The following is a 26,552-nucleotide window of genomic DNA, read 5'->3' as shown; positions in this document are numbered from 1 at the left end:
ATACTCACCCTCGGACGCGCCCTGGTACTAACCGGGAACCTTCCTTCCTTCGAATCAGCGCTTGCAGGACCTTGCGGTGACGTCGCGGTGACGTCGCGGCTTGTGATTGGTTGCGCGGCCGCCCATGTGACCGCTCGCGCGACCAATCACAAGCCGCGACGTCAACGCGACGTCACCGCAAGGTCCTGCAAGCGCTGATTCTTAGGAAGGAAGGCTGCCGGAAAGAAGCAGGGCGCGTCCGAGGGTGAGTATATTCCTATTAGGTATATATAGCGATATTTTTTATTTTAATTCTTTATTTTACACTTAAATATGGATTCCGATACCGATTTCCGATATTGCAAACATATCGGAACTCGGGATCGGAATTCCGATACCAGATTCAGAAGATCGCCGACTTCATGGCCGACCCCACACAGGGGTCGAGTCGGGTTTCATGAAACCCGACTTTGCCAAAAGTGGGCGACTTCTGAAAATGGCCGACCCGTTTCGCTCAACCCTAATTATTATTCTTATATTAATGAGACCCCTCATTTATGAACTTTTTATAACCTTTAGGTGATCTATTTTATTATTCTATCATTAATTATGAATTGTAACTCTAGATTCTTATTAAGTGCTTTATGTTCTTACTAGCTGAAGAGCCCGGCGTTGCCTGGGCATAGTAAATATCTGTGGTTAGTTATAGCACCTCACTTCTCTTATTTTCCCATCATGCCTCTCATTTTCCCAATCACATCTTTCATTTTCCCCCTCACATCTCTCATTTTCTCCCTCACACCTCTCATTTTCTCCCTCACATCTCTCATTCCCCCCTAACACTTGTCATTTCAACCTCACATCTGTCATTTTCTGATCACTCCACTATTTTTCCTCACTCCTCTCATTTTGCACTCACACCTTTTCATTTTCACCTCACACCTCTCATTTTCACCTCATCACCTCAGTATATACATTTTTGTCATCTCCCTTATATATAGTATACATCTGTATGTCATCTCCTGTATATAGTATATACCTGTATGTAATCTCTCCTGTATATAGTATATACCTGCTGTGTGTCATCTCCCCTATATATAGTATATACCTGAATGTCATCTCCTTCTATATATAGTATATACCTGTATGTCATCTCCTCCTGTATATAGTATATACCTGTGTGTCATCTCCCCTGTATATAGTATATATCTGTGTGTCATCGCCTCCTGTATATAGTATATACCTGCATGTCATCTTCTATATATAGCATATACCTGTATGTCATCTCCTCCTGTATATAGTATATACCTGTGGGTCATCTGCTCCTGTATATTGTATATACCTGTGTGTCATCTCCTCCTGTATATAGTATATACCTGTATGTCATCTCCTCCTGTATATATGTACCTGTATGTCATCTCCTCCTCTATATAATATATACCTGTGTGTCATCTCTCCTGTATATAGTATATATCTGTGTGTCATCTCCCCTGTATATAGTATATACCTGTGTGTCATCTCCTCCTGTATTAGACCTCGTTCACACGTTATTTGCTCAGTATTTTTACCTCAGTATTTGTAAGCTAAATTGGCAGCCTGATAAATCCCCAGCCAACAGGAAGCCCTCCCCCTGGCAGTATATATTAGCTCACACATACACATAATAGACAGGTCATGTGACTGACAGCTGCCGTATTTCCTATATGGTACATTTGTTGTAGTTTGTCTGCTTATTAATCAGATTTTTATTTTTGAAGGATAATACCAGACTTGTGTGTGTTTTAGGGCGAGTTTCGTTTGTCAAGTTGTGTGTGTTGAGTTGCGTGTGGCAACATGCATGTAGCGACTTTTGTGAGATGAATTTTGTGTGGCAACATGCGTGTAGCAACTTTTTGTGTGTCGAGTTGCATGTGACAGGTTAGTGTAGCAAGTTGTGTGCAGCAAGTTTTGCGCATGGCGAGTTTTGCGCGTGGCGAGTTTTATGTGTGGTGCCTTTTGAGTATGTGCAAGTTTTGTGTGAGGCAACTTTTGCATCTGTTGCAACTTTTGTGCATGTGGCAATTTTTCCGCGTGTGCAAGTTTTGCGTGTGGCGAGTTTTCCATGAGGTGAGTTTTGCACTTGTGGCGAGTTTTGCAAGAGCCTAGTTTTTGCATGTGGCGAGTTCTGCGCGTGGCGAGTTTTGAGCGGCGACTTTTGTGTTTTGACTTTTATGTGGCGAGGTTGGTGTATTTGTGGTGAAATGTGTGCTGAGGGTAATATGTGTTCAAGCACGTGGTAGTGTGTGGCGCATTTTGTGTGTGTGTTCATATCCCCGTGTGTAGTGAGTATCCCATGTTGGGGCCCCACCTTAGCAACTGTACGGTATATACTCTTTGGCGCCATCGCTCTCATTCTTTAAGTCCCCCTTGTTCACATCTGGCAGCTGTCAATTTGCCTCCTACACTTTTCCTTTCATTTTTTCCCATTATGTAGATAGGGGCAAAATTGTTTGGTGAATTGGAACGCGCGGGGTTAAAATTTCACCTCACAACATAGCCTATGACGCTCTCGGGGTCCAGACGTGTGACTGTGCAAAATTTTGTGGCTGTAGCTGCGACGGTGCAGATGCCAATCCCGGACATAGATACACACACACATACACACACATTCAGCTTTATATATTAGATTGTGCACCGGCACTTTATTTGTTATATTTATATGCTCGTATTTTTGCACTCTGCATTTTTTTTGACCAAGCACTTTCTGATCATCAACAAAGTCTATATGATTTTCTATCTGATTAATTATTTTGTCTGGGTCACTCTTTACTATATATATATATATATATATATATATATATATATATATATATATATATATATATATTAACTTTTGCACTGTATTCTTCCAACTTCCTTTACTTTATTTTATCGTCATATGTGGTTTTAATTTGTGTCTTGCCCACCTTGTTTTCAATAAAGCTTATTTTAATATTTCATTATTGGTCTTGTGCTGGATTTTTGTGTCTGCTATTATGTTTTAACGACTTTGATTGCATCATTATTTTGGTGCAGATTACAGGTATGCTTTCTCTACAGGACATTTAATAAAGTAAGGTTAATTCATCAAAAATCTGTCAAACACATCAAAAATGTTTGTTGTGTGTTGTTGTGTATTCTGGGGTAACCTGTGGGTAGGATATATTGAGATGGAGAATTGCCCTCTCTTTGCTATTTTGAGCTTGCTGCTGAGTTGTGAGTCGTGACACCATATGCGGCTAAGATGATAGAGGTTGTGTCCGCTGGCTACACTTATACCAACTGATAGAATAAGTCGTATCCCTGTTGATTTGGTCGGACGGATGTTGTTGTGGCTTCTAAGAAATACGTGGAGTATATAAAATGAGGGATGTTGCCATATTAATAGAAATGGCACTAATTAATAGCCCATTAAGGATATAAGTGGTAGTAAGTGAGACCAATTCTTAAATGTGAGTGGTCTCTACAGACTGCCATACCCGTGTACTTTCTCTTCTGGGGTGGCAGTATTGACTACCTCCAGGTCGAGGCATATGTGTGGTTTACAAATACTGTATAATTGGTTTTTACTTGCTATTTTTTTGTTTAAGCACTGGCACTTTATGCACTTGTGGTCATGTTTGAGATTTTAGTTAATATGATTAAAAGTTAAGTTTTATCATTGAATTCTTTAACCAGCTGCGAAAAATTGTGTGTTTTGCAGCGTTTTACTGCAGTCCTCAAACTCAGGAAAAAAACAAGCGTGTGCATGAGTTTTCTGAAATCTCATAGCTTTTGCTGGTACTGATGTAAAGTGTAAAGCAGCTTTAAAGTAGCATTAAGAAACGCGGAATGTGAATATAGCTTAACACTATTCTAGATTAACTCTATATCTGCAGATAAACAGCATTTCCTGAGGTTACAGGTTCCTTTTAATAGGCTTATTGAAAATTCAACTAATTACATAAAGATTTTAAAATTCACAGGCGAAGAAAAAGGAACCTAGATTCGCAATGATAGTACAGAATAGGAACAATTATATACTGTACATCTCAGTATTTGTAACATTATGTATTGACACGTGTATGTATTGTAGCTACTAGGGGAGAAGAGGGTGCGGACACTCAGGGCCCCATGCTCAGAGGGGCCTACCAGGAGCTACGATACCCTTGTCATTGAGCCGAGATCTCAATTGGTGCATGCACTGTCACATGCGCCATTTTACAGAAGATTGCCAGAAGATCAGTTTGCACAAACGCCACCCATGGTTAGGATGCCTCCCACAGAATTTGAATAAGGAAGAAGATAGGCAGCAGAAGGGCCATGGCAGAGCCGAAGACCCCACCCCCAGTCCCACCCCAATGCACGGAGACCAAAACTTATAATGATGATTTTATAAAAAGCAGGCTACCAGTTTCTTCACTGAGTGTATGTATTAAATCAGTACACCAGAGCCATTATAGCAGTGCCTTTAGTTCAATATGTATAACCCTTTTAACAGGATCTTTTTAATACAGTCGCCATTATACAGGGGCTAATGTGGGGGTCATTATACAGTTTGGGACTTACTGTGGGGGCCATTATACTGTGCTCTGGGGGAACAGTGGGGACATCATGCTATGTATAGAGGAGCTGTGGGCCCACCATACTGTGGGTAGGTGAGCTGTATATTGAGGGGCTCAGTGGACATTATTAAATGTTTAGTAGGCACTTAAGAAGCATTGACGTTATAGGGTACTAAGAGAATTGTGTCTGTCAAAGGGGCAAAATGTAGAAACTTTTCTAGGACATTTGCACAGGGCATTCATATTTTCTAGGGGCAATTTTACCATCCAGAGGGCACAAAGGAGGCATTATTATTATGTAACGGGCAACAGTGGTGAGCATTATCATGTGGGGCAGTAAAAGTAACACTGTTATTGTACCACACAGTCGGTGCAGTAATAGGGGCGCACATGGCACCAGTGGCTCAGTATTTGAATATCAGCTAGATGAGGCATTTGCACAGGTTCAGGATAGATGAGAATGGTGCTGGAAATGTCAGAAGTCAAATGTGTCTTTGTTGTAATCTCTGCAGAAGAGTCATTTCTGGAAGAAGTTGTCATGTCGGTCTGGGCCAGATGGAAAAGATGGGAAAAGTGAACCACTCCATCAGAAAGAACGTCATCTGTAAGTCACTATATATATCTGTTCTGTAATCACTCGTATGTTCTAAAGCACTGGTATGTACCATTATATGGTACAAGGACAAGGACACTAAACTTCAGAAGGGCAAATTTCCAACGGATGAGAGAGGATCTTGGTGCAATTAACTGGGACGATATCCTGAGACACAAAAATACACAAAGAAAATGGGCGACATTTATTAACATCCTGGATAGGACCTGTGCACAGTATATACCGTATGGGAATAAACATACTAGAAATAGGAGGAAACCAATATGGCTAAATAGAGCTGTAAGGGGCGCAATAAGTGACAAAAAGAAAGCATTTAGAGAATTAAAGGAAGTAGGTAGTGAGGAGGCATTAAATAAATACAAAAAATTAAATAAATTCTGTAAAAAGCAAATCAAGGCAGCAAAGATTGAGACAGAGAGACTCATTGCCAGAGAGAGTAAAAATAATCCCAAAATATTCTTTAACTACATAAATAGTAAGAAACTAAAAAATGATAGTGTTGGCCCCCTTAAAAATAGTCTGGGTGAAATGGGGGATGAGGATGAGGAAAAAGCCAATATGCTAAATGACTTTTTTTCATCAGTATTTACACAAGAAAATTCCATGGCAGAAAATATGATCAGTGATAACAAAAATTCCCCATTAAATGTCACCGGGTTAACCCAGCAGGAAGTGCGGCGGCGTCTAAAAATCACTAAAATTGACAAATCTCCGGGCCCGGATGGGATACACCCTTGAGTACTGCAGGAATTAAGTACAGTCATTGATAGACCATTATTTTTAATCTTTAAAGACTCCATAATAACAGGGTCTGTGCCACAGGACGGGCGTATAGCAAATGTGGTGCCAATATTCAAAAAGGGAACAAAAACTGAACTCGGAAATTATAGGCCAGTAAGCTTAACCTCTACTGTGGGTAAAATCCTGGAGGGCATTCTAAGGGACGCTATACTGGAGTATCTGAAGAGGAATAACCTCATGACCCAGTATCAGCACGGGTTTACTAGGGACCGTTCATGTCAGACTAATTTGATCAGTTTCTATGAAGAGGTAAGTTCCGGATTGGACCAAGGGAACCCAGTAGATGTAGTGTATATGGACTTTTCAAAAGCTTTTGATACGGTGCCACACAAAAGGTTGATACATAAAATGAGAATAATGGGGATAGGGGAAAATATGTGTAAGTGGGTTGAGAGCTGGCTCAGGGATAGGAAACAAAGGGTGGTTATTAATGGAGCACACTCGGACTGGGTCGCGGTTAGCAGTGGGGTACCACAGGGGTCAGTATTGGGCCCTCTTCTTTTTAACATATTTATTAATGACCTTGTAGGGGGCATTCAGAGTAGAATTTCAATATTTGCAGATGACACTAAACTCTGCAGGGTAATCAATACAGAGGAGGACAATTTTATATTACAGGATGATTTATGTAAACTAGAAGCTTGGGCTGATAAATGGCAAATGATCTTTAATGGGGATAAATGTAAGGTCATGCACTTGGGTAGAAGTAATACGATGTATAATTATGTGCTTAATTCTAAAACTCTGGGCAAAACCGTCAATGAAAAAGACCTGGGTGTATGGGTGGATGACAAACTCATATTCAGTGGCCAGTGTCAGACAGCTGCTACAAAGGCAAATAAAATAATGGGATGCATTAAAAGAGGTATAGATGCTCATGAGGAGAACATAATTTTACCTCTATACAAGTCACTAGTTCGACCACACTTAGAATACTGTGCACAGTTCTGGTCTCCGGTGTATAAGAAAGACATAGCTGAACTAGAGCGGGTGCAGAGAAGAGCGACCAAGGTTATTAGAGGACTGGGGGGTCTGCAATACCAAGATAGGTTATTACACTTGGGGCTATTTAGTTTGGAAAAACGAAGACTAAGGGGTGATCTTATGTTAATGTATAAATATATGAGGGGACAGTACAAAGACCTTCCTGATGATCTTTTTAATCATAGACCTGAAACAGGGACAAGGGGGCATCCTCTACGTCTGGAGGAAAAAAGGTTTAAGCATAATAACAGACGCGGATTCTTTACTATAAGAGCAGTGAGACTATGGAACTCTCTGCCGTATGATGTTGCAATGAGTGATTCATTACTTAAATTTAAGAGGGGACTGGATACATTTCTGGAAAAGAATAATGTTGCAGGGTATATACACTAGATTCCTTGATAGGGCGTTGATCCAGGGAACTAGTCTGATTGCCGTATGTGGAGTCGGGAAGGAATTTTTTTCCCCAATATGGAGCTTACTCTTTGCCACATGGGTTTTTTTTGCCTTCCTCTGGATCAACATGTTAGGGCATGTTAGGTTAGGCTATGGGTTGAACTAGATGGACTTAAAGTCTTCCTTCAACCTTAATAACTATGTAACTATGTAACTATGTATATGTCACCATATGGTGGTAATGTCAGTGTGGCACCATTGTTGTAATCAGGGTTGCCAGTTAGGGGCCCACTCCGATGTTTTGCCCCTCTCCCGAGCAGAACCTGTAGCTACGGCTCTTATTATATACCATTTGTTATATAACTTCATCATATCCCACATCACTTTACATACATTATTATTGCTGTCCCCATTGGAGCTCACAATCTATAGTCCTTATCTGTATGTCTTTGGAGTGTGGGAGGAAACCGGAGAATCGGAGGAAACCAACGGATCACAAGGAGAACATACAAACTCCTTTCAGTTGTTGCCCTAGGTGTGATTTGGACCCAGGACCCCAGCCAAAATGGCAAAAGATTTCATAAAAAATAAATGTATTTAAGAGATTTATGAATTGTGTAAAAAAAATGGAAAAAGTGCCTGTTAGTTCCTTAACAAGTAAATATAAATTTTAAAACTTAGGTAAATCCAACTTTTGCCAGAAAGTCTACCTACAAATACACTTGAAATTTAACTCCAATCCAATTACACAACAACTATAAAGATTGCAAGCTAATACCAATTCTTGAGAGCAATGCAAAAATCTACAATAAGGAAATGCTAATTTTCTGGACTGATCAAAAGGCACCTGGGTAGTTAGCTAACAGATTTTCTAATGGAAAGATAATGGGCTTTCATAAGACTGATGAAAAAGGTTCTGGGCATGAAGATGCATTTAATATGAAGAAGAGTCATTGTACATAGAAGACCAATAAATCCATTTGCTTTATGCAGAAGCAGAAAAAAAATTCCATTTAGCAAATTGTTTTGCTCAGAAGGTTCACCCTTCATTATAAAATGCATTACGGTGGGCTGAATTTACTGGCTAGGCAAAGGAGTTTTACTGGAAATCCCTAAATGATAATATCAGAAGATGAAATGTAAAGATGAAAAAGTGCAACATGCAAATTATAGTGCAAAAAAAGAAATCACTTTCCTATAAGCAAATAATAATGCCTTCACTTATCTGACATACATGTGATATTAGTCAAACACAGTGAAGTGATGACTGTAACAAGTGCTAAGGTCTTCTTGACCAATCTTAAACGAGTATTTGCAGCGCCCCAGAGTCCTGGTCATTGCAGTAATGTTATTCTCCCACCAGGGGAGTGATGTTACGTCTGGAGGCAAGAAAGGAGATCTACTTACCAGGTATCACAAACCACACAACACACTTCACACTACAGGCCGCCAGGGGGAGATACGCTCCTATCTATTAGGGCACTCCTCACAATTAGGTAAAACTGGTGGTTTGGATAGGAAGTTAGAGAGACGCTGACTGGGCTTCACCCAGTGAGCACCCTGTCAGGCAGACAGAGGGGAAGGAGGAACATCACAGAGCTGCAGACAGAGAGGTCCCTGACAGGGGTTGGATCCTGTCAGATGCCTAGACTGAGGGTCACGCAGCTGCGCCTGCCCCACATGCGGCAGCATCCTAAGAAAGGGCACAAAAGAGAATTGCATTGCGGAGGGTGAGAAATGAAGTCATAGCACAAGGAGAGGAAAACCAGAAGGAGTTCTGCCCTGTAAAAGGCTGCCTCCTTCTGAGGCACAGAAGCTGGTGGCCGAAACACCGAGGAAGCAATCGTCTCCAAGCCTTGCTTCAGAGACTGGCAGGACAGTTAATTCCACGTTAACTGCCTGACCTTACACCCAGGAGGCATGGTGGCAACTTGTGGGGGCTGGGGCGTCGTAGGGTCCCTGTAAAAAGCCTCAGGCCAACAGTCATACGGGTTTGCCCTATCCATACCATATGGGGGACAAAGAGAGAAAGACATAACATCTAGAACATTTACAACAGTTGTGAGGACCTTACCGAGAAGCTCAGCAGGGGGGTACTACAGCACACAGGTGCTAGAGGAAGGCTACTGATTTCCACCTGGATAAGGGGACTCTGGATTTGCCTCCAAACCGGCCGGACTCTGCCTACCCTGTGGTCTGGTGCGCTGGACTGTGGATGCTGAAGCCTTCAGTAAAGGTAAAGAGACTGCAACCTTGTGTCCTCGTCATTCACTGCGCCTTACATCATCCACCATCCATCATCTACACTCTGGGAAGCCCTGGGGACATACTTCACCTGTGGGAAGGTATACCATCTAGCTGCCATAACATCACCCCAGCGGACCCCTAAGCAGCGTCGGTCACCCTGACGGAATACCACAGGTGGCGTCACGAACATTATCCCTTTAAAGACCTTTCCCCCAATTTTCAACGGACGTCCCCTAGGGCCACGGACCGGGTCAGCCATTGTGACATTCCTGGTGAGAACCGAAGGACCCGGCTCTGAGTACCCCATTGCCCTACATGGAGGGAGGGGCATCCATATTCAAAATGTCATAAGGTCCTTCTGGGCACTTTTAGAACTTTGTTTGCAAGGTCAGTTTCATATTGGACAATTTCTAATAGATCCTTTTGCTAAGGGTAGTATTTTAGGATTTGAACCCTGTGAGCAATTTGAGAGTAGTGGATGTACCCTTTACTGCCATCAATCACCAGTGACTAGAGCGAACCCGAACTGTAAAGTGATTGGAACCAAACCCAAAACATGGACTTTTTTGCCAGGTGTCCACTTTAATCTTCAGGTTCAGATGCTGTAAATAGTTTGGTGAAAGACTGCAATGTCATTACACCGGTTACCCATCCACTCCAGAATCCAGTACAAAACAATTACCCTCAACCACAAAGCGCTCCATGGCTCAGCACCACCCTACATCTCCTCCCTGGTCTCAGTCTACCACCCTACCCATGCTCTCCATTCTGCTATTGACCTGAGGTTAACATCCTCAATAATCAGAACCTCCCACTCCCATCTCCAAGACTTTTCACGTGCTTCGCCAATTCTTTGGAATGCACTACTCAGGTTAATACAATTAATCCCAATCCCCACAGTTTTAAACGTGCCCTAAAAATGCATTTGTTCAGACTGGCCTACCGCCTCAACGCATTAACCTAACTATCCCTGTGTGGCCCATTCAAAAAAACTTAAACCATAATCAGGTTCCTGGCATCATGCTCTCATACACATTATGCATTTAATAGCCCTCTGTGTCTGTTCTGCTACATATTTAGGCTGTTATCTGGTTCATGCAGCTTTACATGAACACCCTATTCTTGCACTCTGGCTGGTCCGAACAACGAAAACAATTGTTACCATCCACCTCTCGTGTCTCCCCTGTTTCCTCATAGATTGTAAGCTTGCGAGCAGGGCCCTCACTCCTCTTGGTATCTACACTGTGTTCCAAATTATTATGCAAATTGGATTTCAGTGTCATAAAGATTTAATTGTTTTGTTTTTCATATAAACTCATGGATGGTATTGAGTGTCAGGGCTCAATTGATCACTGAAATCAATCTTAAACACATGTGATAATTAGTTTTCCAGGTGATTCTAATTAAAGGAAAACTACTTAAAAATTATGTTCCACATTATTAAGCAGGCCAAAGGTTTCAAGTAATATGGGAAGTGAAAAGGATCTCTCTGCTGCTGAAAAGCATTAAATAGTGCAATGTCTTGGACAAGGTATGAAAACATTAGATATTTCACAAAAACATACATAGTAACATAGTAACATAGTAAGGCCGAAAAAAGACATTTGTCCATCCAGTTCAGCCTATATTCCATCATAATAAATCCCCAGATCTACGTCCTTCTACAGAACCTAATTGTATGATACAATATTGTTCTGCACCCAGGAAGACATCCAGGCCTCTCTTGAACCCCTCGACTGAGTTCGCCATCACCACCTCCTCAGGCAAGCAATTCCAGATTCTCACTGCCCTAACAGTAAAGAATCCTCTTCTATGTTGGTGGAAAAACCTTCTCTCCTCCAGACGCAAAGAATGCCCCCTTGTGCCCGTCACCTTCCTTGGTATAAACAGATCCTCAGCGAGATATTTGTATTGTCCCCTTATATACTTATACATGGTTATTAGATCGCCCCTCAGTCGTCTTTTTTCTAGACTAAATAATCCTAATTTCGCTAATCTATCTGGGTATTGTAGTTCTCCCATCCCCTTTATTAATTTTGTTGCCCTCCTTTGTACTCTCTCTGGTTCCATTATATCCTTCCTGAGCACCGGTGACCAAAACTGGACACAGTACTCCATGTGCGGTCTAACTAGGGATTTGTACAGAGGCAGTATAATGCTCTCATCATGTGTATCCAGACCTCTTTTAATGCACCCCATGATCCTGTTTGCCTTGGCAGCTGCTGCCTGGCACTGGCTGCTCCAGGTAAGTTTATCATTAACTAGGATCCCCAAGTCCTTCTCCCTGTCAGATTTACCCAGTGGTTTCCCATTCAGTGTGTGATGGTGATATTGATTCCTTCTTCCCATGTGTATAACCTTACATTTATCATTGTTAAACCTCATCTGCCACCTTTCAGCCCAAGTTTCCAACTTATCCAGATCCATCTGTAGCAGAATACTATCTTCTCTTGTATTAACTGCTTTACATAGTTTTGTATCATCTGCAAATATCGATATTTTACTGTGTAAACCTTCTACCAGATCATTAATGAATATGTTGAAGAGAACAGGTCCCAATACTGACCCCTGCGGTACCCCACTGGTCACAGCGACCCAGTTAGAGACTATACCATTTATAACCACCCTCTGCTTTCTATCACTAAGCCAGTTACTAACCCATTTACACACATTTTCCCCCAGACCAAGCATTCTCATTTTGTGTACCAACCTCTTGTGCGGCACGGTATCAAACGCTTTGGAAAAATCGAGATATACCACGTCCAATGACTCACCGTGGTCCAGCCTATAGCTTACCTCTTCATAAAAACTGATTAGATTGGTTTGACAGGAGCGATTTCTCATAAACCCATGCTGATATGGAGTTAAACAGTTATTCTCATTGAGATAATCCAGAATAACATCCCTCAGAAACCCTTCAAATATTTTACCAACAATAGAGGTTAGACTTACTGGCCTATAATTTCCAGGTTCACTTTTAGAGCCCTTTTTGAATATTGGCACCACATTTGCTATGCGCCAATCCTGCGGAACAGACCCTGTCGCTATAGAGTCCCTAAAAATAAGAAATAATGGTTTATCTATTACATTACTTAGTTCTCTTAGTACTCGTGGGTGTATGCCATCCGGACCCGGAGATTTATCTATTTTAATCTTATTTAGCCGGTTTCGCACCTCTTCTTGGGTTAGATTGGTGACCCTTAATATAGGGTTTTCATTGTTTCTTGGGATTTCACCTAGCATTTCATTTTCCACCGTGAATACCGTGGAGAAGAAGGTGTTTAATATGTTAGCTTTTTCCTCGTCATCTACAACCATTCTTTCCTCACAATTTTTTAAGGGGCCTACATTTTCAGTTTTTATTCTTTTACTATTGATATAATTGAAGAACAGTTTGGGATTAGTTTTACTCTCCTTAGCAATGTGCTTCTCTGTTTCCTTTTTGGCAGCTTTAATTAGTTTTTTAGATAAAGTATTTTTCTCCCTATAGTTTTTTAGAGCTTCAATGGTGCCATCCTGCTTTAGTAGTGCAAATGCTTTCTTTTTACTGTTAATTGCCTGTCTTACTTCTTTGTTTAGCCACATTGGGTTTTTCCTATTTCTAGTCCTTTTATTCCCACAAGGTATAAACCGCTTACACTGCCTATTTAGGATGTTCTTAAACATTTCCCATTTATTATCTGTATTCTTATTTCTGAGGATATTGTCCCAGTCTACCAGATTAAGGGCATCTCTAAGCTTGTCAAACTTTGCCTTCCTAAAGTTCAGTGTTTTTGTGACTCCCTGACAAGTCCCCCTAGTGAAAGACAGGTGAAACTGTACAATATTGTGGTCGCTATTTCCTAGATGCCCGACCACCTGCAGATTTGTTATTCTGTCAGGTCTATTAGATAGTATTAGGTCTAAAAGTGCTGCTCCTCTGGTTGGATTCTGCACCAATTGTGAAAGATAATTTTTCTTGGTTATTAGCAGAAACCTGTTGCCTTTATGGGTTTCACAGGTTTCTGTTTCCCAGTTAATATCCGGGTAGTTAAAGTCCCCCATAACCAGGACCTCATTATGGGTTGCAGCTTCATCTATCTGCTTTAGAAGTAGACTTTCCATGGTTTCTGTTATATTTGGGGGTTTGTAACAGACCCCAATGAGAATTTTGTTACCATTTTTCCCTCCATGAATTTCGACCCATATGGACTCGACATCCTCATTTCCTTCGCTAATATCCTCCCTTAAAGTGGACTTTAGACAAGACTTTACATAGAGACAAACCCCTCCTCCTCTCCGATTTTTACGATCCTTTCTAAACAGACTGTAACCCTGTAAGTTAACTGCCCAGTCATAGCTTTCATCTAACCATGTCTCGGTTATTCCCACTATGTCAAAGTTACCTGTAGATATTTCTGCTTCTAGTTCTTCCATTTTGTTTGTCAGGCTTCTGGCGTTTGCGAGCATGCAGTTTAGAGGATTTTGTTTTGTTCCAATCTCCTCACTGTGGATTGTTTTAGAAATGTTCTTACCTCCCTTCTGAGTATGTTTTCCTGGATCTTCTTTGTTCAAGTCTAATGTTTTTCTTCCCGTCCCCTCTTCTTCTAGTTTAACGCCCTCCTGATGAGTGTAGCAAGTCTTCTGGCGAATGTGTGTTTCCCAGGTTTGTTGAGGTGTAGTCCGTCTCTGGCGAGGAGTCCATCGTACAAGTAATTCACACCGTGGTCCATGAATCCGAATCCTTGTTGTCTGCACCATCGTCTTAGCCAGTTGTTTGCATCAAGGATCCTGTTCCATCTCCTGGTGCCATGCCCGTCTACTGGAAGGATAGAAGAAAAAACTACCTGTGCATCCAGTTCCTTTACTTTCTTCCCCAACTCTTCAAAGTCTTTGCAGATTGTCGGTAGGTCCTTCCTTGCCGTGTCATTGGTGCCAACATGTATCAGAAGAAATGGGTGGACGTTCTTGGAGCTAAAGAGCTTTGGTATCCTATCGGTCACATCCTTGATCATCGCACCTGGAAGGCAGCATACTTCTCTTGCAGTTATGTCCGGTCTGCAGATGGCTGCTTCTGTGCCTCTCAGTAGTGAGTCTCCCACCACCACCACTCTTCGTTGCTTCTTGGCTGTACTTTTTGCTGTCACTTGTTTCTGTGTGCCCTTTTCTTTTTTGCTTGCTGGTATTGCTTCATCCTTAGGTGTGCCATCTTCATCCTCTACAAAGATTTGATATCGGTTCTTTAGTTGTGTGGTTGGTGATTTCTCCATGGTCTTCTTGCTTCTTTTGGTCACATGCTTCCACTCATCTGCTTTTGGAGGTTCTCTGACACTTTTTTCACCTTCTGTGACCAGTAGAGATGCTTCTGTTCTGTCTAGAAAGTCTTCATTCTCTTTGATGAGTTTCAAAGTTGCTATTCTTTCTTCCAGACCCCGCACCTTTTCTTCTAAAAGGGCCACTAGTCTACACTTCTGACAGGTGAAATTTGATTCTTCTTCTGGTCGATCTGTGAACATGTAGCACATGCTGCAGCTCACCATGTAGGTTGTCACATCTGCCATGTTGCTCCTAGATCCTGCTGACTTGCTGTGTGTTTTCCTTCTTGTGTAATCTACTCAGCCAAGCTCTCTTGCAATAATGTCCTACAGGCAAAAATTTGCGCGCCGTAAGGCGCGCGGTTTGGTGATGCTTTCCAATCAGCTGGTCCCGGCTGTACCCAACGATCTTCTAGCTTAGGGAGACTCTTCGCTTTTCCCAGAAGGCACCTGGAATATGCAAATTAGCCTCCTCAAGCTTGAATCCCTGGTTTGGTGATGCTTTCCAATCAGCTGGTCCCGGCTGTACCCAACGATCTTCTAGCTTAGGGAGACTCTTCGCTTTTCCCAGAAGGCACCTGGAATATGCAAATTAGCCTCCTCAAGCTTGAATCCCTGGTTTGGTGATGCTTTCCAATCAGCTGGTCCCGGCTGTACCCAACGATCTTCTAGCTTAGGGAGACTCTTCGCTTTTCCCAGAAGGCACCTGGAATATGCAAATTAGCCTCCTCAAGCTTGAATCCCTGGTTTGGTGATGCTTTCCAATCAGCTGGTCCCGGCTGTACCCAACGATCTTCTAGCTTAGGGAGACTCTTCGCTTTTCCCAGAAGGCACCTGGAATATGCAAATTAGCCTCCTCAAGCTTGAATCCCTGGTTTGGTGATGCTTTCCAATCAGCTGGTCCCGGCTGTACCCAACGATCTTCTAGCTTAGGGAGACTCTTCGCTTTTCCCAGAAGGCACCTGGAATATGCAAATTAGCCTCCTCAAGCTTGAATCCCTGGTTTGGTGATGCTTTCCAATCAGCTGGTCCCGGCTGTACCCAACGATCTTCTAGCTTAGGGAGACTCTTCGCTTTTCCCAGAAGGCACCTGGAATATGCAAATTAGCCTCCTCAAGCTTGAATCCCTGGTTTGGTGATGCTTTCCAATCAGCTGGTCCCGGCTGTACCCAACGATCTTCTAGCTTAGGGAGACTCTTCGCTTTTCCCAGAAGGCACCTGGAATATGCAAATTAGCCTCCTCAAGCTTGAATCCCTGGTTTGGTGATGCTTTCCAATCAGCTGGTCCCGGCTGTACCCAACGATCTTCTAGCTTAGGGAGACTCTTCGCTTTTCCCAGAAGGCACCTGGAATATGCAAATTAGCCTCCTCAAGCTTGAATCCCTGGTTTGGTGATGCTTTCCAATCAGCTGGTCCCGGCTGTACCCAACGATCTTCTAGCTTAGGGAGACTCTTCGCTTTTCCCAGAAGGCACCTGGAATATGCAAATTAGCCTCCTCAAGCTTGAATCCCTGGTTTGGTGATGCTTTCCAATCAGCTGGTCCCGGCTGTACCCAACGATCTTCTAGCTTAGGGAGACTCTTCGCTTTTCCCAGAAGGCACCTGGAATATGCAAATTAGCCTCCTCAAGCTTGAATCCCTGGTTTGGTGATGCTTTCCAATCAGCTGGTCCCGGCTGTACCCAACGATCTTCTAGCTTAGGGAGACTCTTCGCTTTTCCCAGAAGGCACCTGGAATATGCAAATTAGCCTCCTCAAGCTTGAATCCCTGGTTTGGTGATGCTTTCCAATCAGCTGGTCCCGGCTGTACCCAACGATCTTCTAGCTTAGGGAGACTCTTCGCTTTTCCCAGAAGGCACCTGGAATATGCAAATTAGCCTCCTCAAGCTTGAATCCCTGGTTTGGTGATGCTTTCCAATCAGCTGGTCCCGGCTGTACCCAACGATCTTCTAGCTTAGGGAGACTCTTCGCTTTTCCCAGAAGGCACCTGGAATATCCAAATTAGCCTCCTCAAGCTTGAATCCCTGGTTTGGTGATGCTTTCCAATCAGCTGGTCCCGGCTGTACCCAACGATCTTCTAGCTTAGGGAGACTCTTCGCTTTTCCCAGAAGGCACCTGGAATATGCAAATTAGCCTCCTCAAGCTTGAATCCCTGGTTTGGTGATGCTTTCCAATCAGCTGGTCCCGGCTGTACCCAACGATCTTCTAGCTTAGGGAGACTCTTCGCTTTTCCCAGAAGGCACCTGGAATATGCAAATTAGCCTCCTCAAGCTTGAATCCCTGGTTTGGTGATGCTTTCCAATCAGCTGGTCCCGGCTGTACCCAACGATCTTCTAGCTTAGGGAGACTCTTCGCTTTTCCCAGAAGGCACCTGGAATATGCAAATTAGCCTCCTCAAGCTTGAATCCCTGGTTTGGTGATGCTTTCCAATCAGCTGGTCCCGGCTGTACCCAACGATCTTCTAGCTTAGGGAGACTCTTCGCTTTTCCCAGAAGGCACCTGGAATATCCAAATTAGCCTCCTCAAGCTTGAATCCCTGGTTTGGTGATGCTTTCCAATCAGCTGGTCCCGGCTGTACCCAACGATCTTCTAGCTTAGGGAGACTCTTCGCTTTTCCCAGAAGGCACCTGGAATATGCAAATTAGCCTCCTCAAGCTTGAATCCCTGGTTTGGTGATGCTTTCCAATCAGCTGGTCCCGGCTGTACCCAACGATCTTCTAGCTTAGGGAGACTCTTCGCTTTTCCCAGAAGGCACCTGGAATATGCAAATTAGCCTCCTCAAGCTTGAATCCCTGGTTTGGTGATGCTTTCCAATCAGCTGGTCCCGGCTGTACCCAACGATCTTCTAGCTTAGGGAGACTCTTCGCTTTTCCCAGAAGGCACCTGGAATATGCAAATTAGCCTCCTCAAGCTTGAATCCCTGGTTTGGTGATGCTTTCCAATCAGCTGGTCCCGGCTGTACCCAACGATCTTCTAGCTTAGGGAGACTCTTCGCTTTTCCCAGAAGGCACCTGGAATATGCAAATTAGCCTCCTCAAGCTTGAATCCCTGGTTTGGTGATGCTTTCCAATCAGCTGGTCCCGGCTGTACCCAACGATCTTCTAGCTTAGGGAGACTCTTCGCTTTTCCCAGAAGGCACCTGGAATATGCAAATTAGCCTCCTCAAGCTTGAATCCCTGGTTTGGTGATGCTTTCCAATCAGCTGGTCCCGGCTGTACCCAACGATCTTCTAGCTTAGGGAGACTCTTCGCTTTTCCCAGAAGGCACCTGGAATATGCAAATTAGCCTCCTCAAGCTTGAATCCCTGGTTTGGTGATGCTTTCCAATCAGCTGGTCCCGGCTGTACCCAACGATCTTCTAGCTTAGGGAGACTCTTCGCTTTTCCCAGAAGGCACCTGGAATATGCAAATTAGCCTCCTCAAGCTTGAATCCCTGGTTTGGTGATGCTTTCCAATCAGCTGGTCCCGGCTGTACCCAACGATCTTCTAGCTTAGGGAGACTCTTCGCTTTTCCCAGAAGGCACCTGGAATATGCAAATTAGCCTCCTCAAGCTTGAATCCCTGGTTTGGTGATGCTTTCCAATCAGCTGGTCCCGGCTGTACCCAACGATCTTCTAGCTTAGGGAGACTCTTCGCTTTTCCCAGAAGGCACCTGGAATATGCAAATTAGCCTCCTCAAGCTTGAATCCCTGGTTTGGTGATGCTTTCCAATCAGCTGGTCCCGGCTGTACCCAACGATCTTCTAGCTTAGGGAGACTCTTCGCTTTTCCCAGAAGGCACCTGGAATATGCAAATTAGCCTCCTCAAGCTTGAATCCCTGGTTTGGTGATGCTTTCCAATCAGCTGGTCCCGGCTGTACCCAACGATCTTCTAGCTTAGGGAGACTCTTCGCTTTTCCCAGAAGGCACCTGGAATATCCAAATTAGCCTCCTCAAGCTTGAATCCCTGGTTTGGTGATGCTTTCCAATCAGCTGGTCCCGGCTGTACCCAACGATCTTCTAGCTTAGGGAGACTCTTCGCTTTTCCCAGAAGGCACCTGGAATATGCAAATTAGCCTCCTCAAGCTTGAATCCCTGGTTTGGTGATGCTTTCCAATCAGCTGGTCCCGGCTGTACCCAACGATCTTCTAGCTTAGGGAGACTCTTCGCTTTTCCCAGAAGGCACCTGGAATATGCAAATTAGCCTCCTCAAGCTTGAATCCCTGGTTTGGTGATGCTTTCCAATCAGCTGGTCCCGGCTGTACCCAACGATCTTCTAGCTTAGGGAGACTCTTCGCTTTTCCCAGAAGGCACCTGGAATATGCAAATTAGCCTCCTCAAGCTTGAATCCCTGGTTTGGTGATGCTTTCCAATCAGCTGGTCCCGGCTGTACCCAACGATCTTCTAGCTTAGGGAGACTCTTCGCTTTTCCCAGAAGGCACCTGGAATATGCAAATTAGCCTCCTCAAGCTTGAATCCCTGGTTTGGTGATGCTTTCCAATCAGCTGGTCCCGGCTGTACCCAACGATCTTCTAGCTTAGGGAGACTCTTCGCTTTTCCCAGAAGGCACCTGGAATATGCAAATTAGCCTCCTCAAGCTTGAATCCCTGGTTTGGTGATGCTTTCCAATCAGCTGGTCCCGGCTGTACCCAACGATCTTCTAGCTTAGGGAGACTCTTCGCTTTTCCCAGAAGGCACCTGGAATATGCAAATTAGCCTCCTCAAGCTTGAATCCCTGGTTTGGTGATGCTTTCCAATCAGCTGGTCCCGGCTGTACCCAACGATCTTCTAGCTTAGGGAGACTCTTCGCTTTTCCCAGAAGGCACCTGGAATATGCAAATTAGCCTCCTCAAGCTTGAATCCCTGGTTTGGTGATGCTTTCCAATCAGCTGGTCCCGGCTGTACCCAACGATCTTCTAGCTTAGGGAGACTCTTCGCTTTTCCCAGAAGGCACCTGGAATATGCAAATTAGCCTCCTCAAGCTTGAATCCCTGGTTTGGTGATGCTTTCCAATCAGCTGGTCCCGGCTGTACCCAACGATCTTCTAGCTTAGGGAGACTCTTCGCTTTTCCCAGAAGGCACCTGGAATATGCAAATTAGCCTCCTCAAGCTTGAATCCCTGGTTTGGTGATGCTTTCCAATCAGCTGGTCCCGGCTGTACCCAACGATCTTCTAGCTTAGGGAGACTCTTCGCTTTTCCCAGAAGGCACCTGGAATATGCAAATTAGCCTCCTCAAGCTTGAATCCCTGGTTTGGTGATGCTTTCCAATCAGCTGGTCCCGGCTGTACCCAACGATCTTCTAGCTTAGGGAGACTCTTCGCATTTCCAAGAAGGCACCTGGAATATGCAAATTAGCCTCCTCAAGCTTGAATCCCTGGTTTGGTGATGCTTTCCAGTCAGCTGGTGCCGGCTGTACCCAACGATCTTCTAGCTTAGGGAGACTCTTCGCTTTTCCCAGAAGGCACCTGGAATATGCAAATTAGCCTCCTCAAGCTTGAATCCCTGGTTTGGTGATGCTTTCCAGTCAGCTGGTCCCGGCTGTACCCAACGATCTTCTAGCTTAGGGAGACTCTTCGCTTTTCCCAGAAGGCACCTGGAATATGCAAATTAGCCTCCTCAAGCTTGAATCCCTGGTTTGGTGATGCTTTCCAGTCAGCTGGTCCCGGCTGTACCCAACGATCTTCTAGCTTAGGGAGACTCTTCGCTTTTCCCAGAAGGCACCTGGAATATGCAAATTAGCCTCCTCAAGCTTGAATCCCTGGTTTGGTGATGCTTTCCAATCAGCTGGTCCCGGCTGTACCCAACGATCTTCTAGCATAGGGAGACTCTTCGCTTTTCCCAGAAGGCACCTGGAATATGCAAATTAGCCTCCTCAAGCTTGAATCCCTGGTTTGGTGATGCTTTCCAATCAGCTGGTCCCGGCTGTACCCAACGATCTTCTAGCTTAGGGAGACTCTTCGCTTTTCCCAGAAGGCACCTGGAATATGCAAATTAGCCTCCTCAAGCTTGAATCCCTGGTTTGGTGATGCTTTCCAGTCAGCTGGTCCCGGCTGTACCCAACGATCTTCTAGCTTAGGGAGACTCTTCGCTTTTCCCAGAAGGCACCTGGAATATGCAAATTAGCCTCCTCAAGCTTGAATCCCTGGTTTGGTGATGCTTTCCAATCAGCTGGTCCCGCCTGTACCCAACGATCTTCTAGCTTAGGGAGACTCTTCGCTTTTCCCAGAAGGCACCTGGAATATGCAAATTAGCCTCCTCAAGCTTGAATCCCTGGTGAAGAGATTTTTGACTGAAACAGAGCACAGACAGAGTTCATGCAGATAAAGGCATAATGAGGAAGGTTTCTGCCTGGTAAATTCATTGGATTAAGAGAGCAGCTGCCAAAATACCATTACAAAGCAGCAAACAGTTATTTGAAGCTGCTGGTGACTCTGGAGTCCCTCGAACCTCAAGGTGTAGGATCCTTCAAAGGCTTGCTGTGGTGCATAAACCTAATATTCAGCCACCCTTAAACAGTGTTCAGAAGCAGAAATGTTTAAAGTGGGCCCAGACATACATGAACACTAATTTCCAAATAGTCTTGTTTACTGATGAGTGTCAAGCAACTCTGGATGGTCCAGATGGATGGAGTAGTGGATGGTTGGTGGATTGCCACCATGTCCCAACAAGGTTGCGACGTCAGCAAGGAGGTGGAGAAGTCACATTTTGGGACAGAATCACGGGGAAACAGCTGGTAGGACGCTTTAAGGTTCCTGAAGGTGTGAAAATGATCTCTGCAAAGTATTTAGAGTTTCTGACTGACAACTTTCCTCCATGGTCTAAAAAGCAGAAACGTGCCTTCAGGAGCAAAATCATCTTCATGCATGACAATGCACCATCTCATTGGCTGCTATGGGCATAAAAGGAGATAAATTCATGGCGTGGCCAAAATCTTTCCCTGACCTCAACCGTACAGAGAACCTTTGGAGTATCATCAAGCAAAAGATCTATGAGGATGGGAGGCAGTTCACATCAAAACAGCGGCTCTGGGAAGCTATTCTGACTTCATGCAAAGAAATACAAGCAGAAACTCTCCAAAAACCCACAAGTTCAATGGATGCAAGAATTGTGAAGGTGATATCAAAGAAGGGGTCCTATGTTAACATGTAACTTGGCCTGTTAGGAGGTTTTGGAGTTAAATACAGTAGCTGTTTTGTTCAGTGAATGTGACCTCCTAATGCTGCAAATTCCACAAATGAGCATTTTCAGTTCTTTAAAACATATCAAAAGCATAGAAATTCTACTGTGCCTAATAATTTGAAACAGTGCATTTTGAGTTTTTATTTATTTTGGAGATTATACTGTTATCATTGGCAGGTTTCTTCAGTAAAATTTGATGTATAATCTAACAGGTGATGACTTTTATTAGACTGTCATTTGCACCAACCATTTAGGAAAATCTGAGAAAAATATAATTTGCATAATAATTTGGAACACAGTGTATTTTGAACTGTGATTTTTGTTACGCTGTAATGTCTATTGTCTGTACAAATCCCCTCTATAATTCATAAAGCACTGCGGAATATGTTGGCACTATATAAATAACATTATTATTAATTATTAATAAGCAGTGTTGAGCGATACCGTCCGATATTTGAAAGTATCGGTATCGGGTGGTATCGGCCGATATCCGAAAAATATCGGATATCGCCGATACCGATATCCGATACCAATACATGTCAATGGGACACAAATATCGGAAGGTATCCTGTAATGGATCCCAGGGTCTGAAGGAGAGGAAACTCTCCTTCAGGCCCTGGGATCCATATTCATGTGTAAAATAACATGACCGCTCAGCGACCAATCACAAGCCACGACGTCATCGAAGGCCCTTAATGCGCTCATTCTTCGGAACGAAAGCAAGGCGGTTGCAGCGGTGACGACCAGGGCACGTCAGAGGGTAAGTATATCAATATTTTTTATTTTTATTCTTTATTTTACACATTAATCTTAATCCCAATACCGATTCCCGATATCACAAAAATATCGGAAATCGGTATCTGAATTCCGATACCGCAAATATCGGCCGATACCCGATACTTGCGGTATCAGAATGCTCAACACTATTAATAAGCTTTTAGGCTGTGGGCACTTTCGTAGCTATCACATCCATGACAACTTTTGGGCATGACCCGGCCTGTAAAAATGCCAAATCACGAGTGACGCCATTCTGCTCTGTTTAGTGTAGGGATAAGATGCAACTTGTAGATTGTGAGCCTTCTCAGGCAGGGTCCTCTCTCCTCCTGTACCAGTTATGACTTGTATTGTTTAAAGGGAACCTGTCACCTAAATTTGGCGGGACAGGTTTGCGGTCATATTGGCGGGGTTTTGGGGTGTTTGATTCACCCTTTCCTTACCCGCTGGCTGCATGCTGGCCGCAATATTGGGTTGAAGTTCATGCTGTGTCCTCCGAAGTACACACCTGCGCAAGGTAATCTTACCTTGCGCACGTGCAGTATGCTTTGCCCAACTGCGGGCAAAGCCGAAAAGCATTAGTGCGCATGCGCCGTCACACTATGTCATGGAACACAGCAAAATACTTCCAGGACATAGTGCGACGGCGCATGCACACTAAGGCTTTTCGGCTTTGCCCGCAGTTGGGCAAAGCATACTGCGCGTGCGCAAGGCAAGATTGCTTTGCGCAGGCGTGTACTTCGGAGGACACAGCATGAACTTCAACCCAATATTGCGGCCAGCATGCAGCCAGCGGGTAAGGAAAAGGTGAATCAAACACCCGAAAACCCCGCCCATATGACCGCAAACCTGTCCCACCTGCATGACAGATGCGACGTGTGGCCATACATTGCAATGCGTCACTACTGCAAGTCTATGGAGAAAAAAACATCCTGCGGGCTACTTTGCAGGATGCGTTTTTTCTCCAAAATGATGCATTGCGACGTTGGCCAAATGAAGGAAGTGTGAGAGAGGCCTATGGGAGCCTCGTTCTGACCTCTTTCTCACTCTCAAGGTATGTGCACACATTGCGGATTTGGCTGCGGATCCGCAGTGGATTGGCCGCTGCGGATTCACAGCAGTTTTCCATGCGGTGTACCATGTAAACCATTGGAAAACCAAATCCACAGTGCACATGGTGCGGAAAATACCGCTCGGAAACACTGCACAGCATGTCAATTCTTTTGCGGATTCCGCAGCATTTTATACCTGCTCCTGTATAGGAATCCGCAGGTGTAAAAACGCAGATGAAATCCTCACAAAATTAGGAAATCCTCGGTAAATCCACAGGTAAAATGCAGCATGTTTTACCTGTGGATTTTGCAAAAACAGCGCGGAAAAATCCACACACGAATCCGCAAAGTGTGCATATAGCCTCATAGTCTTACATTGAGCGCTTGTGACATAGCTTCTAACTTCTGGCAAGTCAGAAGCTGTGCTCACAAGTTTGAGCCATGGGACTGCAGCAGTGCCACAAAATAGTGAATACGCCAGAGGATGAGTAAATGACCAGGGCAGGAAGCTTGCGCTTAAAACACCACTCCAATGGTGGAAAAAAAACCCTGCTAGAGTGGTGCTTTAATAATTTAATAATAAGCAATTTAATACTATAAAGTTGATAGAGGCTTGGAATAAATGTCTGCAGTCACTTTATATGACAGCAGACTGCCAAATCATGACAGGGAGCTGCGGGCCCATCATAGTGTGTATAAGGGAGCTGCGGGCCCATCATACTGTGTATAAGGGAGCTGCGGGCACATCATACTGTGTATAAGTGAGCTGCGGGCCCATCATACTGTGTATAAGGGAGCTGCGGGCCCATCATACTGTGTATAAGGGAGCTGCGGGCCCATCATATTGTGTATAAGGGAGCTGCGGGCCCATCATACTGTGTATAAGGGAGCTGCGGGCTCATCATACTGTGATAAGGGAGCTGCGGGCTCATCATACTGTGATAAGGGAGCTGCGGGCTCATCATACTGTGTATAAGGGAGCTGCGGTCTCATCATACTGTGTACAACGGAGCTGCGGGCCCATCATACTGTGTATAAGGGAGCTGTGGGACCATCATACTGTGTATAATGGAGCTGCGGGCCCATCATACTGTGTAGAAGGGAGCTGCGGGCTCATCATACTGTGATAAGGGAGCTGCGGGCTCATCATACTGTGTATAAGGAAGCTGTGGCCCCATCATACTGTGTACAGGGGAACTGTGAGGGACATCACACTGTTTGACGGAAGCTGTGGGCCCATCATACTGTTTGTAAGGGAGCTGTGGACCCACCATACTGTGTATAGGGCACTGTGAAGGCATATTGTGCATATGGGAGCTGTTGACCCATTACACTGTATATAGGGGAGCTCTGGGGGGCATTATACTTTCTATAGTGGAGCTCTGTCAGCATTATACTGTGTAAAACGGCGCATTCTGTTTTCCATAGGTTTACATTGTACTGTAAACGCATGGGGAACCGCTGCTGTGGACCCACAGCGGCGGATCCACAACGTGTGCACATAGCCTTAGACGTTTCTCTGAAGGGGGGCCTGTGCCAGTCACCTGACAGTTGTGGGCTTTAATTTTCTCTTATTTTGCCAAATTTTCAAAAGAGTAAGGGATGGTCTTAAAAAATAAAATGAAGAACCCCTATTACATTACTTAGTGATTCTCATTCGTGTCGGTGTTCCCCTCTGGTACCAAAAGTGATGTCAACCTGTGCATTATGTACATGACCGCTGCAGCCAATCACTGACCTCACAGGCACAGTAATTTGCTGTACATAATAGTACGACCACTGCAGCCTGTGATTAGTGGGGGTCAAATGGTGAAGGCCCCTGCAATCATTATTATTTATCGTACATCTGAATACAGATCTACAGTACGTAGCAATTAAAGGGGTGTACAGGGCTGTAGACACATTTCTGCACTCTATGTGATTTCAAACTACTGAATGCATGTAAAGAGTAAATATAATGTAAATTGAATGTACTGTATATACTCGAGTATAAGCTGAGATTTTCAGCCCACTTTTTTGGGCTGAAAGTCCCCCTCTCGGCTTATGCTCGAGTCATACCCAGGGGTCGGCAGGGGAGGGGGAGCGGGGGCTATCTAATTATATTCACTTACTCCAGGCGCGGTCCCTGCAGGTCCCCTGGCTTCCCCGGTGCCGGCAGCAGCAGATTCTTCCTGTACTGAGCGGTCACATGGTACCGCTCATTACAGTCATGAATATGAGGCTCCACCTCCCATGGAGGTGGAGCCTCATATTCATGACTGTAATGAGCGGTAACGGTGACTGCTCAGTACAGGATGAAGCTGCGGCGTCCGGGAAGCAGGGACTACACAGCGCCAGGACCAGGTGAGTATACGGGGAGGGGAGCGCTGCGCTGCGATAGTCACTTTTCCTCGTTCCGGGCCGCTCTGTCTTCAGCAGTGATGCTCAGGTCAGAGGGCGTGGTGCCGTAGTTAGTGCACGCCCTCTGCTGAACGTCAGTGCTGAAGATGGAGCTGCACCGGAATGAGGAGCAGGTGACTAATGAATTTGCTGGAGGCCTGAGCAACGGAGAGGTGAGTATGTGATTTTTTTTTTTGGAACATCTATGGGGCCATAACATTTGTGTAGCATTATACGGGGCCATAGCATTTGTGCAGCACTATATGGGGCCATAACATTTGTGCAGCACAATATGGGGCCATAACATTTGTGCAG

Source organism: Ranitomeya imitator, chromosome 5 (assembly GCF_032444005.1).
Source record: "Ranitomeya imitator isolate aRanImi1 chromosome 5, aRanImi1.pri, whole genome shotgun sequence".
NCBI lineage: Eukaryota > Metazoa > Chordata > Amphibia > Anura > Dendrobatidae > Ranitomeya > Ranitomeya imitator.
Note: the sequence above shows the minus strand (reverse complement) of the source record.